The sequence below is a fragment of the Rhipicephalus microplus genome, chromosome X (genome assembly GCF_043290135.1).
Source record: "Rhipicephalus microplus isolate Deutch F79 chromosome X, USDA_Rmic, whole genome shotgun sequence".
Taxonomy (NCBI): domain Eukaryota; kingdom Metazoa; phylum Arthropoda; class Arachnida; order Ixodida; family Ixodidae; genus Rhipicephalus; species Rhipicephalus microplus.
Window position 1 is genome coordinate 305,959,842 of NC_134710.1, and position 15,297 is coordinate 305,975,138.

At 46.6% G+C, this 15,297-nt stretch overlaps 1 protein-coding gene across 2 annotated transcripts in view; it reads right to left on the reverse strand.

Annotated features, from left to right (window-relative positions):
• Pde11 (Phosphodiesterase 11) overlaps positions 1 to 15,297 on the reverse strand; it is a 646,106-nt gene that overhangs the window by 332,298 nt on the left and 298,511 nt on the right. The gene's annotated exons all lie outside the window — the stretch shown is intronic.

Below are 15,297 nucleotides of genomic sequence, written 5' to 3' on the forward strand. Positions count from 1 at the left end.
ATATATATATATATATATATATATATATATATATATATATATATATATATATATATATATATATGAAAACGCGATAAAGAAAAACAACCCAGAAAAAAGACTTTGGCACGTGTAATCGAAATTGAAACATCTGCATCGTGAGTGCTAGGTGTGAACTGAGCCACCGAAGAGGACGCTCTCCAACGTTCAAACGGCAATTTTTTTTTCATATCTACCACTTACCGGCGGTGACGGGCCTCTCGGGGGGGGGGGGGGAGGCAATCGTGTTTTCAACGTTACCAGCAAGATGGCACCGTGAACTCACGTAGTGACATCGTCACGACGTGGCGGAGCGCGTTCTCGATCTCCCACGCACACTTTCCCCCCGGAGAGCAAAGGGTCGACGCCCACGCGCGCGCCCTCATCTCGCGGTGGGGAGGATCGTACATCATTGCTGACTTTCAGCTTTCACCGAAACGATTCTGTTGTAGTTGCCGGGTGCAAAAAGGTCACTGCCATCATTGGACAGTCTCAGTTTGCGAAATTAGTGCGCTTTTCAGACAAATCAAAGTAACAACTAAGACGCTTATTCACGTTCCTCTGTACCCGAGAGCCCGTTTCTTACGACACTTGAGCGTGAGAAACACGGGACACGTTTCGATCTGCTGGGAATTCTGCGCATGACCTTCCAGCTTGTTGCTACCGCGTTCATTGCTCCACCTTTGCGGCAAAGCAGTGACTTTTTTTTTCTTTCTCCGACTTTTACTTCTCAGTCATGAAGAACGATGTGCGCCGGCAAGCTAGAACAAAGAGTGCGAACAAAGGCACACACTATCTTGCGCAAACTTCTCTCTAACATTACACGGTTTGTTTTAGTGGCCTCAAGATGCGCGATAGCGAGTTCCCCTTTGTTCGAATTTTTCTATTTCACTTCTACATATATGTTACACGCGTCTGTATACGCTCACCTTAGTGCTCCAGGTCCGACTTTGTATAGCTTACGAACACCAGCAGGCGCATATATTCATTAGAGCTATGCGCCTCTCTCTCTTCCTGCTCATCTCTATCTCTATACGTTTAATTCCTTCCTATACTTTTAAATCCCCTTACCCCCATCCCCTGCGCAGAACTGTGGAGGTGCCCTTTATTGAGGGAGAGGCAGGAACGGAACTGCGCTTATTTCTTCCTTTTCTTCTTTCAAAAGTCACTTATATGAACAGGCACGCACGTGTTTGCGCATGCTTGCAGGATGAATAAATCATTGAACCATGTCGGTATAATCGCTAATGCAAAATTTAAATTTATAGCACTATCACGCAGAAAGAATACATGTTTCGAAATAAACACAGTGAGAAATAAGTACACAAGTTGGAAGGGCTCGTGAATATTGCGCAGCAAACGAAACAATGCTACCTCGTATTACGGATTTACAACGAAAACGACGTTATCGTCCCGACAGTCGCTAATAAATGCGCCAACTCGTTACTTTCTGTGTTCGCACATAAGCTGATTGTGTACTTGAATTTAATTCCTGAAAACAGCGCCTTACTATAAATTCACAACGCTTCTGTAATTAATGAACCTTCAAGCATGTAAGAAAAGTCAACTGATGTGGCTCAGCGTATCGCTATCTCTTCAAAGTGGCATTAGAGAAACAGGTCGATCAAGTTCTTGGGTATTTAAACAGTGCGTGGACATAGTATGTAGCCCTGTCCTTTTTCTTTGTTTGATTGTGTGCTTGTTTGTTTCTTTGTTTGCATTCCTCTTACATATAAATGCACTCAGCATGCCCACATGGGTGCCTTTCGTAGTCGGTATGTACAGTAGCAGTGAGTAAAAGTAATTGTAGTCAGCTCACAGTATTCACTTAGCGGGCAGTTGCAACAGGAGGCTGATCACTTGACTATGACACCTGGTTATCAACAGTCACTAAAAGCTGCAGTCGCTATGCTTGGAAAGGACGCATAAGGTGCAAATTAACGCCGAACTTTAAGCAACCAAGGATGAACACTGAATGAGAATTAAAGATTATACGCATTACCTTCAGAAGTCAACAGAAAAAGATTAGCGCGGTAGACATGCCAATAAAAATTAGAAGCCTCATAAGGAGTGTGCTCTCAAGTCGATGCGACATAGAACGCGAAGAGCGGCGGCGAGTTCTTGTGGAAGATATATTGCGACGGAGTGAACAAAGCTAATGTACACAAGGCTTAAATATTATAGTAAACGGGCATGAAAATGTGCACGTGTTATCTGTCGTAGATATGCACGTGTAGTAAGCAGTACACTCCAGCCTTTAACAAGGCAGCAGAGGTCAGCCTTTCTCTACCTTGGAGGAGGGAACGAGACGTTTAGAATGGCAGGAACAGAAGTTCAAACGAAAAGACGCGCGACCTTGAATTGACAAACTTGAACCCGGAGCACGTGGAAATGGCTGAAAAAAAAAAAGCCGGTATTCCGAATAAGAGCGACTGAAAACCACGGCACGTCCTACTGGCATTCATAGTCCGTTTGCTCGACCGCCAGCCTATTATCCGCCGCATCCCTGCGACGGAACGCCGTGAAGCGCAGGAGTGAATGCGAAGCGATGTGCGGGTCCGGGCATTCCAGCTTACACGCGCGCCCTGCAAAGAATCCTGCTTTCGCCCTAATTAAGGAGACTGCAGCCAGCCGAGATTAGGGCGATGAATCTGGGCCAAGAACGAACACAAAGGGCACCGTCGTCGAGCGATGTGCGACATGCGGCCGACGTTGTATGAACGAGAAACCCCGAACTGATAACGACGCTCACTGCGAGATTCTTTAGCGACCCAATCTCACCACATATTGCGCCATCAGCTGTACGCGTCGGCTCGGATTTCTTCGGAAACGGTGAAGAAATCGCGGTGAAATCCACCGACCAGACAGCGCGGTATACGTCGCAGCTGCTGAACGTGTTGCGACGAGGCGACGGAAACTCTCTAACGACTGGCTCACTGGCACGTTCTTCAAGCACAGAATCTATGTTATTCGGGTAGAAAAAAAAAACAAAATAAATTACCAATTCCGTGCCACATGCAGTACAATAAGTACCTGCGTGGGAAGTTATTTTAGGGTAGAAAGGTGGCAATTGTATGAGTTTTACCTGACTATAATAGAAGTTATACAGACCACAATTTAAACAAGGCGTACGTTAAGCTGCAATAAATGAAATAAATTCAGCTTGCCTTTTTTGAAGGTGTTTGTGCGGCTCATATAACATGGGCTCTGCAACCACGGGAGATTACCCATCAAGCCTCAGGTATAATAAAAAGGCCGATAGATTTTGGAAACTGGCTTACGTCGCCGGGGGATCACGCTTTTAAAACATTTCTCTTCGAAGACCATCGTCCTTGCAATTAGGTGGTACTGCACTTTATATATATATATATATATATATAGTGTGCTTACGTTTAGTGTTTCACTTTTCGCAAACCATATTACCTACTTTTTTTTTTCAAATAAAGTACGTGTTCTCATCTGCACATATTTTCTGCCTTCCCTGCATTTGCGGCTGGACTTACATACGTTCATGCTTGTAGCGTCCCCGAAATCGAGAAACTTCGAGGAATCAGCATTCGCTGCGCACACTGTACGTCACGAAACAATTTGCATAAAATGAATACGTATGGGCATCTGTCTGCCACCACATTAGAGAGAGCCTTCAACGCGAAATGCCGGACTCGTACAGCGGGTGTTTCGTCTGCAACCATTTTCGCGCCGCCACATTCTCATTACGCGCTTGCTAACTAAAACGGATGGCATTTCTTCTTGCTGTTGCTTTCAGGTAACGAGATGATTAGCACAACGGGCACCCATAGCAGCCGCAGGAGCCGTTGGTTTCGCCATTATGCAGCTGCGTCGGACGCGCAATGACATCAGTGGCTGTCACGTAGTCATGTTTTTATATTGTTACACAGTGGTGGCGCGTCGTATTACTGCGATAAATAAAGACGGTGCACTTTGGGGATATAGAAAGTATGAGGAGGGATGCGGAATTCGAAAATGACAGAGTAATGTAGCCGGAGTTCATGTTGGTCAGATGAAGTCGTTCTGTGTTTAAATTCAGAAGTCGTTTCATGCTTGGATACGAACATTGACCATTTATACTTCAGATGCAAATTCATCATCATCGTAATCAGCAACCTAACTACGCCCACAGCAGGCCAAAAGCATCTTTCATGTTCCGCCAATCAACTTGGTCCCGGATTTCTGCTGCCGCATTATAACTGCTAACTTCATCATCTCATCTGCATGCCCACCTAATTTTCTGTCCCACGCGTTTCTTCTCTTGAAATCTAAGTAGTTAGCCTGCGAATTCATGGTTCACAATTTCAAGGTAGTCAGCGAACATTGCTGATTTGTAGTTAGACTCTTGTTTTTGGTTCACTTGTTTTTCTTTCTTTGACACTTCACGTCAATGTCGTATTCGTAAATCAAAGTCTCCTTGCCCCGCCTAATCCAGGCACATCTCTAAAATATAGCTTTGGGAAAAAAGTTTGGGTGAGCTCTGGCCTGGACAACCATGCAGCTTCAGGGCTATTGAGTTTGACTCCGCTCAAGATATTATGCACTGAGGACGCCTCCCTGAGCATCAATGATTATAGCCGTCGCCCAATCAAAATAACTGCTCTACCTTTTTCTGACGTTGCCACTGATGGGCCTTTGCAGCGCTTTCGTCTTAAGATTTGCAATTAACGTGCACTATTCAACCCTTTTACTCAGTATAGTCAGCAGTTGTGCCACTCTCTATGCTCAAACCATGTTAATTCGCAAATTTTCAGTCAAAACACCGACGCATAAACGGCATAGTCAAACCAAATAGTTCTGACATCAAAGTCTTCTAACAATTTTTTTTTCTGCAGTCAATGAGTGAAACAAAAAGTGAAATGTCAATGCACCCCATCGATGTTCTCATTTTCGCACAAGTTGGAGGGTGGCCCTTACCCCATACTTCATCCGTTCCCTCTTGAACGATGAAAAAAAAAATAGTATACCTGTTACTCTTTCTGGTTTGTACTCACTTGCTACATACGTAATTTTCTTTTAAATGACACGAATTCATCCTTATTTGGTTAGGCGCACTTGCTCGGCTCTGCAAGGACAGCATTGTCTCCAAAAGTGAGTGAACGTGCATCTTTAGAGGGAATTATGTGGCAAGTGAGGGCTCACCAGAAAGAGTAACATATTGTCCCCCTTCCCCTCCTCCCCCATGTTTCCCCTTAGTGTATGGGGCAGTCACGGAATTCACAAAAAATGTTGGATCTAACTGAACACAGCTACTTTCTCTTATCGAGATCACTCATCCTTTAACATTGCCACATTTCATTGTCGATTCTCCTACATGCATACTTTCGTTCATAATTCACAAGTCCTACCTGTCAATATAAAGGCGCCCTGCAACACGTTTTGAGCATGATCAGAAAACGCTGCCGAACGGAAATCGAGAATCCCACAAACACGCGGGTCAAATATGATATATAGCGCATCACGCAGCCTGCAATTCACCATAAATTATCAAAGTCAGCTGAAGATTGCTTTCTATTCTCTCGGCGGCTCACGCCACAAGCTCAAAAATCAATCATCACAGTTATTTATCAGCCATTAGCTGATTTGAGCATGGCGTGATCGGTCCTTACTGGGGCCGCCACGGGAGGCCGCGGTTTGACCACGCGTGCGCACTCAAAAGCCGCGTACCTGAAGAAAACAAAAGACAGAATGCTCAAGGTCGCGAAGCCCGCGTGACGTATTTTTTTTCCTGTACCATATTCATCCCTGCTTAGCTTCCAACGCTTGCGTCGGTACGAGAGAGGAAAGAATGCAACTGCAGCGCGCGACAACGCTCGTACTGGACGGATTCTAGAACTTTTTGCGTTGAATTCGTGAGGCAATAAGCTCCTTCAGTCAATGAATTCCATAGCTATTTGAAAAAGTGATTCAGCGTTTCTTCAAGTCAAAATCAATTACTCAAGAACACCGCCTCTCTAGAAAAAAAAAACAGTACACGCCAAACCCTTGTTACGCTAATACATATGGAAGGACTGACTACACTACGCACAGTTCCGTTAGCCGAGGCCACTGATTAATAAGGACGACTGTGGAAATAGACTCAACCAATAAAAACTATGGACCATCTCCTTGAAGGGAACCTTGATGTGATGCGAAGCAGCAGCGGTGCGCATGGCGTTGACTCGGTTGGAACGGGCGTCGTCGCGGGTGCTGGAAAAACGGTTTCAAGCGAAACGCGGGAGGAGGGACGCGTTCAAGACACTTGCGCTCGGCTTCCTTGACTCGCGTCTCGTCGGTGTTACCCACGCACCGTCTGTATTCTCGAACGCGATCGGTGTTCTTCACTCGCACCTCGTCGGTGTCACTGATCTTTGACTGCCGACGCTTGCGTTCGGCTTTCCTGGCTCGCTCCTCATCGATGTTCACGTCGCCATGCGCGAACGCGATCAGCTTCGCTAACTCTCGCAACGCCGGCAACAGCCGGGAAAGGTACGCGCACACTAGCGGGAAGCATCCGCGACGGCGTCCCGCTCGTCGGCATGATCGCGCGGCAAGCAGCGGCGCGTTGTGCACATTGTCGGCGCCGCACGCGCACCCGCCGGCTCGCGGCTACTTCTCACCGACAGAAGGAGTGATTCATTGATTGATTGATTGATAGTTGGGGTCTAACGTCCCAAAACCACCAGATGATTATGAGATACGCCACAGTAAGGCTCCGGAAATTTTGACCACGTGGGGTTCTTTAGCGTGCACCCAAATCTGAGCACACGGGCCTACAGCAGACAGATGGAAAGAGGTGGCGAGGGTGAGATGGCGCACAGGTGAGGAGTGGGCTCGAGCCATGGAGGAAGGAAACTCCTCCAAGGCACGAGCCACGGAAACTCCTTCCACCATGGCTCGAGCGTTGCGAGTGGTGGAGAGGGTGAAGTAAGAGAGCTTACACGCGGCGAGCGCGCGGCAGGCGAGGGAGAGAGACGTCACCGCGCACTACTAGAAAGGCGCGAGCTAGTTGGCACCAATCCAACAGCTGCAGCGAGGGGAGCGGTGCAGACTGAGGGACAGCGGTACACAGGCTAGTCAAGGAGCTGCTTCGCATCTAAAACACCATTGTTGTCATGCCGCATACAAGTCTAATCCCGCTTCTCGGCGGATCGGTTTTCTCCTTATTAATAATTGCTAGTCTATGTACTCTTTGCCTTCGAGCTGCCGAGTTCTGGCCCCAGCTCAACCAAGCTGCCAACAAACTGTCCGCATTCATCTCTCTCTCTCTCCCTATCTGGATACATACTGCCTTTTCTTCGTTCGCACCATAATGTACTTTTTCTAGGAGGGCCACGTCATCCCATATGAATGCGCTGTAAAGGGGTGCCCGCCAAACGAGCTATCTTCACTCACTGCGAGATCGATTGGGCGCGCCCCTGTTCAATCTGCCGGTTTAAAATGCCGCAAAGCTCGCTTTTCCGCCTGCCTTAAATAATTAAGCCATGTTTAGGAGATGGAGAGAGACGGAGGGGGGCGCACGTGTAATTAAAGAACCAAGATTAAGCGAATATGCGCCGGCTTGATTGCGCCGCGGACTCCCCATACAGTGCAGGCCTCCCCGACGTCGAAGCAACACACTTTCGGCAGTCGCCGTTTCCTCCTCGCGTATTCTGAGGCATCAGCTTTCGGCTTAACAGAATGGTTACGGTGAATCATTTAGGCACTCGACTGTGAAGAGACAAACCAAAAGTCCATGCGACTACCGGAAGCGGCTTAACATGGGGAACTCTGTTGGGTATGCATCTTTTAGTCACAACGCAAGCTGCCACTTTGTCTACTTGCTCTAACGTCTTGAAAGGGACATTCTCACAGGGAGAGGGCATTTTCAAGTTCACCGAGAATTCCATACACAACAACAACAACAACAACAACAACAACAACAACAACAACAACAAAAGTGAGTATGTGTGGCTTCTCGCGAGTACCGACTTGCTATCTCATTCCGTTTCCACGACTTTCTGACGACAATATACTGATCTACAAGGAATAGTTCCCGTAACTCTTTAGAGAGAATCGTATGCGTGGCAAATTAAGTCAGGACACACGCAAAAAAAAAAAAAAAAAACTCAGATGACTCTGTCCCTCACTTTCTCTCTTTATTAGAGTGCGCAGGCATTCCGCTGCGGCAGCGCTATGTACGCCATCAACGCTGTACAACTTCGACGCACGAGAGCTTGATACAAAGGGATTAGAAACTGCGCAGACGCTAGCGCTGAACTGCGGATCTCTGGCAGGCAGAAGAAAAGAAAATTATTGAGAGAGGGCGGACTTACGGATGAGCGAGAAAGGCCGCACGACGCCGTGTTAGCGCGCTCAATTTCTCTAGCACGCGAGCTCGGAAAGTGAAAGGGTTGAAGATGTTGGGTGGGCTTGGGGTTCACCATCTGCTCCGTTACCATGCATTCGTTATACTCGTCGAAAATCGGGAAGCGCGCGCGCACACACACACACACACACACACACACACACACACACACGCAAGCACGCACGCACACACCCACACGCAAGCACACAACAATGCGTGGGAAATTATATATATATATATATATATATATATATATATATATATATATATATATATATATATATATATATATATATATATATATATATACGTGTCAGGGCTGACTGGATTGCTCTCCTTCCAGCATCTTAATCCTTTAAGTCAACTTCTGCAAAATTGAGGCTGCTTCTGCTGTAAACAGGTTGGGCGCACAAGTGTAAAAAAACAGGCCCTAGGCATTCTTGCAAGGCTTAACATTGCACTGCCTAGCTGAGAAATTTTTTACGAAGGTGAATTCCGCGAACGCGCGTTTAATTAACGAGAACGGCGCACGTAGGCGGGAAGAGCGTTTTGCCGCAGTTGCCAAGTGTTCTTCGAAGAAGCCCCTTTACGTTGGTGCGCCGCATCGAACACGGGCTTCTGGTATACTTGATGAAGACAGTTGCGAAGAAGAAGCAGTAGAAGAATAAGAACTTCACGATTTGTTAGCAATTTGCAAACAGTTTGGCTACGAGAGTGGTGCGTGGTGGGAAGTGGTTCAGTTTCCAGATGACAGAGTAGCGGCGTAGGTCCAGCGTTCCCCTTCACCTCGTCCGAACTTGGGCTCGTAGCTACTATCCGTCGAGAAGTGGAAGTGAGCAGAGAGTGACACTAATGAGCAGAGTTCTTGTTTCCTTTCTGAGTACTTTTTACTTGGTACTGACACACACGTGAGCTTGCGTCTAATATTTTTTACCGTCGGCGCTGTAATTTACTGCGAACGAGAAGGCAGCTTTTGTAATGATACGCAGGATTTCGTTTTTTTTTCTATACTGTGTGTTCAATATTGTTTAGTCTCTTAAGTAGGGCTGCGACTGTCAAAATAATGAGGTCTCTTGGTAACACGAGCTAAGTACTGGCCGCTCGTGTGTTGCTGCTGCGCAAAGAGAGTGACGGGAGGCCAGGAGGGATGTCAAGCCAACGTGCGTTTGATTTGCTGCCCTACGCCGGGAGTAACGGATTAAGGGACAAAAATAAAAAAAATAAAAGGGAGAAAGGTGCTACACGGCCAAACATCTTGACACACAGCACGCTGAAAATCTACACATCAGCCAGTACCTGAGTAATACTGCGTGCGCATTTTTTCTTTTTATGTTTGGCCTTTTTATTTACCCATCCCGGCGTCGGTTCGTTTCTATTTACACATCAGTCTTCTTTTGTCCTACCCCCCCCCCCCCCCAAAAAAAAAAAAAACGTTTTGCGGAGGATTTGACTAAACGTCACGTAATGTGAGTGTTGTTACCTATACGCGGTATAAAAAAGCGGGATATTACGCGTTGCGTTTCGACGACCATTAAGGCGAGCGTGGGCGTTACAATTGGGCGCTCAATATCGATGAGGCAGTGCACAAAAGTCACGTTTACACACGCGTAAAGACACACGCAGCATCTATTTGAGCCCGTCTTGGTCATCAGCGCCCGTTTTACAGCGAAAGCTGTGATGAGATCTCAACAGCGGCCGTTTTGTAGCGCCTTATATAGTTGCCCACCGTCACCAGTGTCCATCACCCCTATCACACAAAATAATAATAAAAAACGAAATAAATGTGAAACATCCCTAAGAGAATGCGATTCAAGCCCAGACTCTCTGCATGGCAGCCCAGTATTAATTCTACCACAGATCCACGCTGGCGCTTGGAAATTCTAAGCAAAAAGAACATATATGCAGGCTTCATGTCGAGGAAAGAATCGCGTTAACATGTGAGTAACGCCGCGTTTTAGAAGAGTAAAATAACAACCAGCATCCCACAATGCGAATTGCGTAACGAGTGGATCGTTGAATGCTTCCAACCCTTTATAAGAGGCCCAGCTATAATTAATCAATATGAGCCACTGCACCCGAAGAGAACTACACCAACAAAGATTAATTGTGGCTGGTCCAACCAAAGCGCAAGGCTAAGTCGGAAAGTGCATGCATTTCAAAGCGCAGAAACATTGTGTGTTCAGCAGGTATCACGCTTAAGTCGACAAAAACATCGGACTCACTCAGACTCACTCAAGAAATATATCTTGCGCTCTGGACTCACTCGGTTTCCGACTTGCCAAAATTTACCCGAGCCGGACTCACTCAAACTCACACTCACGAAAATTTTCTTCAACCAGGCTCACTCGGACTCAAACCTACCAAAATATTACTTATACGGACTCACTCAGACTCAGACTCAGACTCCCGGCCACCCCGCCACGGTGGTCTAGTGGCTAAGGTACTCGGCTGCTGACCCGCAGGTCGCGGGATCGAATCCCGGCTGCGGCGGCTGCATTCCCGATGGAGACGGAAATACTGTAGGCCCATGCGCTCAGATTTGGGTGCACGTTAGAGAACACCAGGTGGCCGAAATATCCTGAGCCCTCCACAACGGCATCTCTCATAACCTTATGGTGGTTTTGGGACGTTAAACCCCACATATCAATTAATCAGACCTACGTCTCGATCTGAGTCTGAGTGAGTTGGAGTGAGTCGAGTCGTGAGTGCGTTCGCCGACCTATGGTGGTACCATACTTCTCCGCAGAACCAATGATATCGTATGCTATAGTGTGGGCTTCCCTACTTCACAAAAATTGTGATCAATGATGGATGACATGCATGTGTACATGTAGTAGTTGCCTCAATATTGTTCAAAAGAGGCTCTATATAAAGGCCACTCTTCCAGCTTTCGCTGTGACTGTGCTGCGCGTTCAGCGCAGGTGTGGCATTTTTGAGAGCGAGTAGTTTTCTTTCTGTGACGAAGCACAAGGAAGCCCGAATAAGCACTGCACCAACGCACGCGACCATTTTCAGCTGCGAAGGTCCGTGATCATCACCCCATCCGTCGCTTACTCACACAAAAATCACCGTTTGACCCGAAAGGCGAAAGAATGATATAGATTGAAACGTATTAGGAACAACCTGAAAATCCTCAGTTTGACCGGCTATACAGCAAACATTCGAGTACTAATGAAATTATTAACCACGATCCCACGTTCACGCAGGCAAACACGGAAGGTCCCGATCGATGACAACGAACACTAACTGTCAGTGTATCAAACGCTGCCACGAGGAAGAGCGCCAACAGTAGCTGCTAAAGCTTTGTGCCGCCTTTCGCTTCAACGGGTATGTATAAAACTCGAGATTACGTGGCCTATACAAACATTGGACGCGCGAGAACGACACGCTCATCAAGGCACCAGCTATTTGGACCCACTTTGCATCCGCCGCCGAGGCCTCAATGATGCGGCGTTTGCTTCTCCGTAGATGCGTTCAGCCACCCGGGCAACCATGACTGCTGAAGGGGAGGTGAGAACTGGCCTAACTCTATGGGCATTTCCTCTCCGCCATCTCCCTCACCATTGATATCTTCACCATTCCGTATACGCTTAAAAAAGTAGTGGGCAAGAAATGCTTTTCGAACCATATTCACTATCTATGAGGGAGAATGCAAGTATAGTAAGTGCCAAGTCAGTAACTTCACTACAATGACACTTACTGCTTGCAGGTATATACTAACTGCAAGGAAGCCGTAATACAATGTTTGTAGCTTTAACACCATGGTTATACATACTTAGAGTAGTTACAAACGCTAATGAACGAGAAGTACCCAAAAATACATTTATAACCATTTGGTTTATGTTGGACCTTGAAATTTCAATAGCAAGTCGAATTTACTACAGAAGCACAAGCTAAAAAAAGTGAACAAGTACTGTTGATTGGTTTGTTTAGTTTAACGTCCGAAAGCGGCTCAGGCTGTGAGAGACGCCGTAATAGACTGCAGTGCGTTATTACACTAGTTAATAAACACTTATTACAGCATAAAATTACCCTGGTGATGCAAACCAGAATGAAATTTTCAGATAACATTCTATAAGCACAGGCACGAACAAACTATATACTACTGAACACACACACACACCCATGCACACAAGTACATGAACGCTTCAATGCAACATATATATTCGTACAGCAACTTTATGAAGCTATATACTAGTGCCCTACTTTAGGGTTGCACACGTTGTACCGGTGAGCAGCGATGAGCTTTAACACTTTTTTTTCCCAGCATGGTCAGAAAACCTACCGATCTTATGTTTAGGCTCCCGTTAACACATGAGTCAAGTATTACATTGAAGCTCACGACCTGGTACTTGCAATTATTTACCAAAGTCAGCTAGAAATCAACCACTCTTTACCCGACAAAGGTTTCCATAAATCCAAATGACTGCGCTAAAAGCCTGTAGTTAATTTGATCACCGTGAGTGGCGCAGTTACCGCTTCCGCCGTGAGATGCCACCACATGTCCGCGCGAGCACGCACGACAGTAACGGCAGCACATTTGAAGAAAAAAAAGAAGAAGAAATGAAGGTCATGACAACGGAGGTGGTTTCTCGCCCCCTAGCAATCTCCCTCCATGCGTAGTAACCCCTGCAACTTCGCTCGTATTTCAGAGTTAAAAAGTTTTACGGCACCCGATTTGTGTGGCAATGAACTCCCTCACCCGGTGATTATTTGGAAACGCGCCGCGGGACCCCTTTTAACATCTAAATGAAGTTTTGGATTAAGATCTTTATACTTTAATACTTGCACGCACGGGTAGCATGACGTAGTATATACCAAACATATTCCAACATAGTCCAGAAAAGTATAGCTTGCCTATTTTCCGTAACACTGTCACAATGACAGCGCACGGCTGCCAGTGGAGGCATAGCAACGTTCACTAGACCCTCGCATACGCAAGTATAGTTACTTTCACTAACCCTGAAACACTGAGCAGTATTGATAACGTTTCCTACCACTCACATATTTCTATTATAGTAAAACATTAGCGACACGTAGTGAAGCTGGGACAATAAATGCGGTCGCTACTAACTTTTGGTACACTTTTGGTGAATTCTGCAAAACGTTCACCTGTTGCAGAGAAACGACCAGACTGGTCCCACCCAAGTGCAAAGCTAAATCGCAAACCTGATGCATTGCAAAACGCAGCAAAGCACTTTGCGAAGGAGCTGCGAAAAATTTGTACACACAGGAGAATAGAACAGGCGAGGCAGCTTACAACGTTATTTTTACCAAAAGAAAACATGTACTAAAGCCCCACAACCACCAGCTAAATCACATGCGCGAAAAGCTACATCAACGTTGTTTACCATTTGGCGCTCGGGAGCCTTGCGCTGGTACGTTTTCTCAGAACCCGGCGTAATTATTTCCCGCATTGGCTTCCAGGCGTGTAGCTTAAGCGTTCTCTCGTGTTAGTCCAAGTAGACATCCGACCGCGGTCGATATGTCTGTGCGCGTTCGCTTCCAATCGCTTCTTGATCCTTAGGGTGGTGCGCGGATTATAGTGCATACTTCCCCCCAAGCGGGCTTGCACAGAGCTGTATGTAATATGCACATTGATTTTTTGGGCGATCATGCTGTTTCTCTCGCTTTATGCTGTAACTCTCATCCTGGCCACACTTTCGATGTCGGCGAAAATGTTTGATACCAGCCGTGTGCTTAGATTTTTGCAACCCCAGGTGGCCGACATCTCCGGAGCCCTCCACTACGGCGTCCCTCGCAATCAAGCTCCCTTTCTTGTATCTGTTGTCTTGTTTTTTCTCTTTGACGTCTCTAAACAATAAGATATCTTATTTTCTGTTTCGAACCAAATGTGTCTGTCGTAATATCAGCGTGTGCTGGAATGACTGAATACACTCCAAGAATTTTTTTAAAACTTACGTTCCCACCTGTCCGCTCTCTGTATCAACACCGCAGCCTTCCCGTCCTCCCTTTTTCTTTTACCCTAACTTTCACAGAAGTACTTTTGACAACTCCCCTCCGAAAATAACGAGCTGGGTGAATACTTAAAGAAGGTCTTCGAAACAACAATCCGAGACACGCAACGGACAATCACGCACTCGCGTTGTCTGTATACCCCTGGGGTGATATGCAGGATGACACGAGCTTCTCGGGCAGACGAGCTCGCTCGCTATGCGCCGGCCATGGCATGAAGACAGTGGAGAGAGCGTGATAGCAGCGTTGATAAAGATGTCTACAAGAACGCACGTGGCGTTGGAAACGCATGTGGGACATTTGCGGCGGTTATCAAAGAAACACCGCGTGCGGTGTTTCTAACATTTTAACAGTACATTCTAACATTCTAACAGTACATTCTAACATTCTAACAGTACATTCTAACAGTACTGCAGTGACGTCAGCGCGACTGTCGCCCCATCTTTTTGCTGACTCAACACGTGCTTCCTGACAGGCGTGTTTGTGGGCGTATTTGTCCTCTTTCGAACAGGTTCTTTCGTTTCACCTGCAGCATGGAAATTTCCACTCACGAAGGCAGCAAGGCTGCACACGCAGCACTCTCGTGCTACTCGTTTCGCTTCTATCAAATATTGCATATAAATATAAGAACAGGTGGTCACCAGGGGCGCTCGCATCATGGCGGCAACGCGGCTGTGATTGGATACTTCGTGAGCGCGGTGATATTAAATGGGAGACATCATAGTCGCGTGATGACGTCACTTTTACTTCTGCTTGCATAGTCTGCGCCATAAAGCTGATAGATTGATCACGCCGCTCGACATAAGTACTGCCCCTCGGCAAGAGAAAACTGGTGGGTGTACTCGACGCGGGCGTCTGTCAATCAAACTAATTGACGCGTAAACTCGGATACAAGCTCATTGCCGCGTGAAGATATCACTTTTACTTCTGCGTGCGTGTGTGCATAGCTTTATTTCTGCATGCGTGCG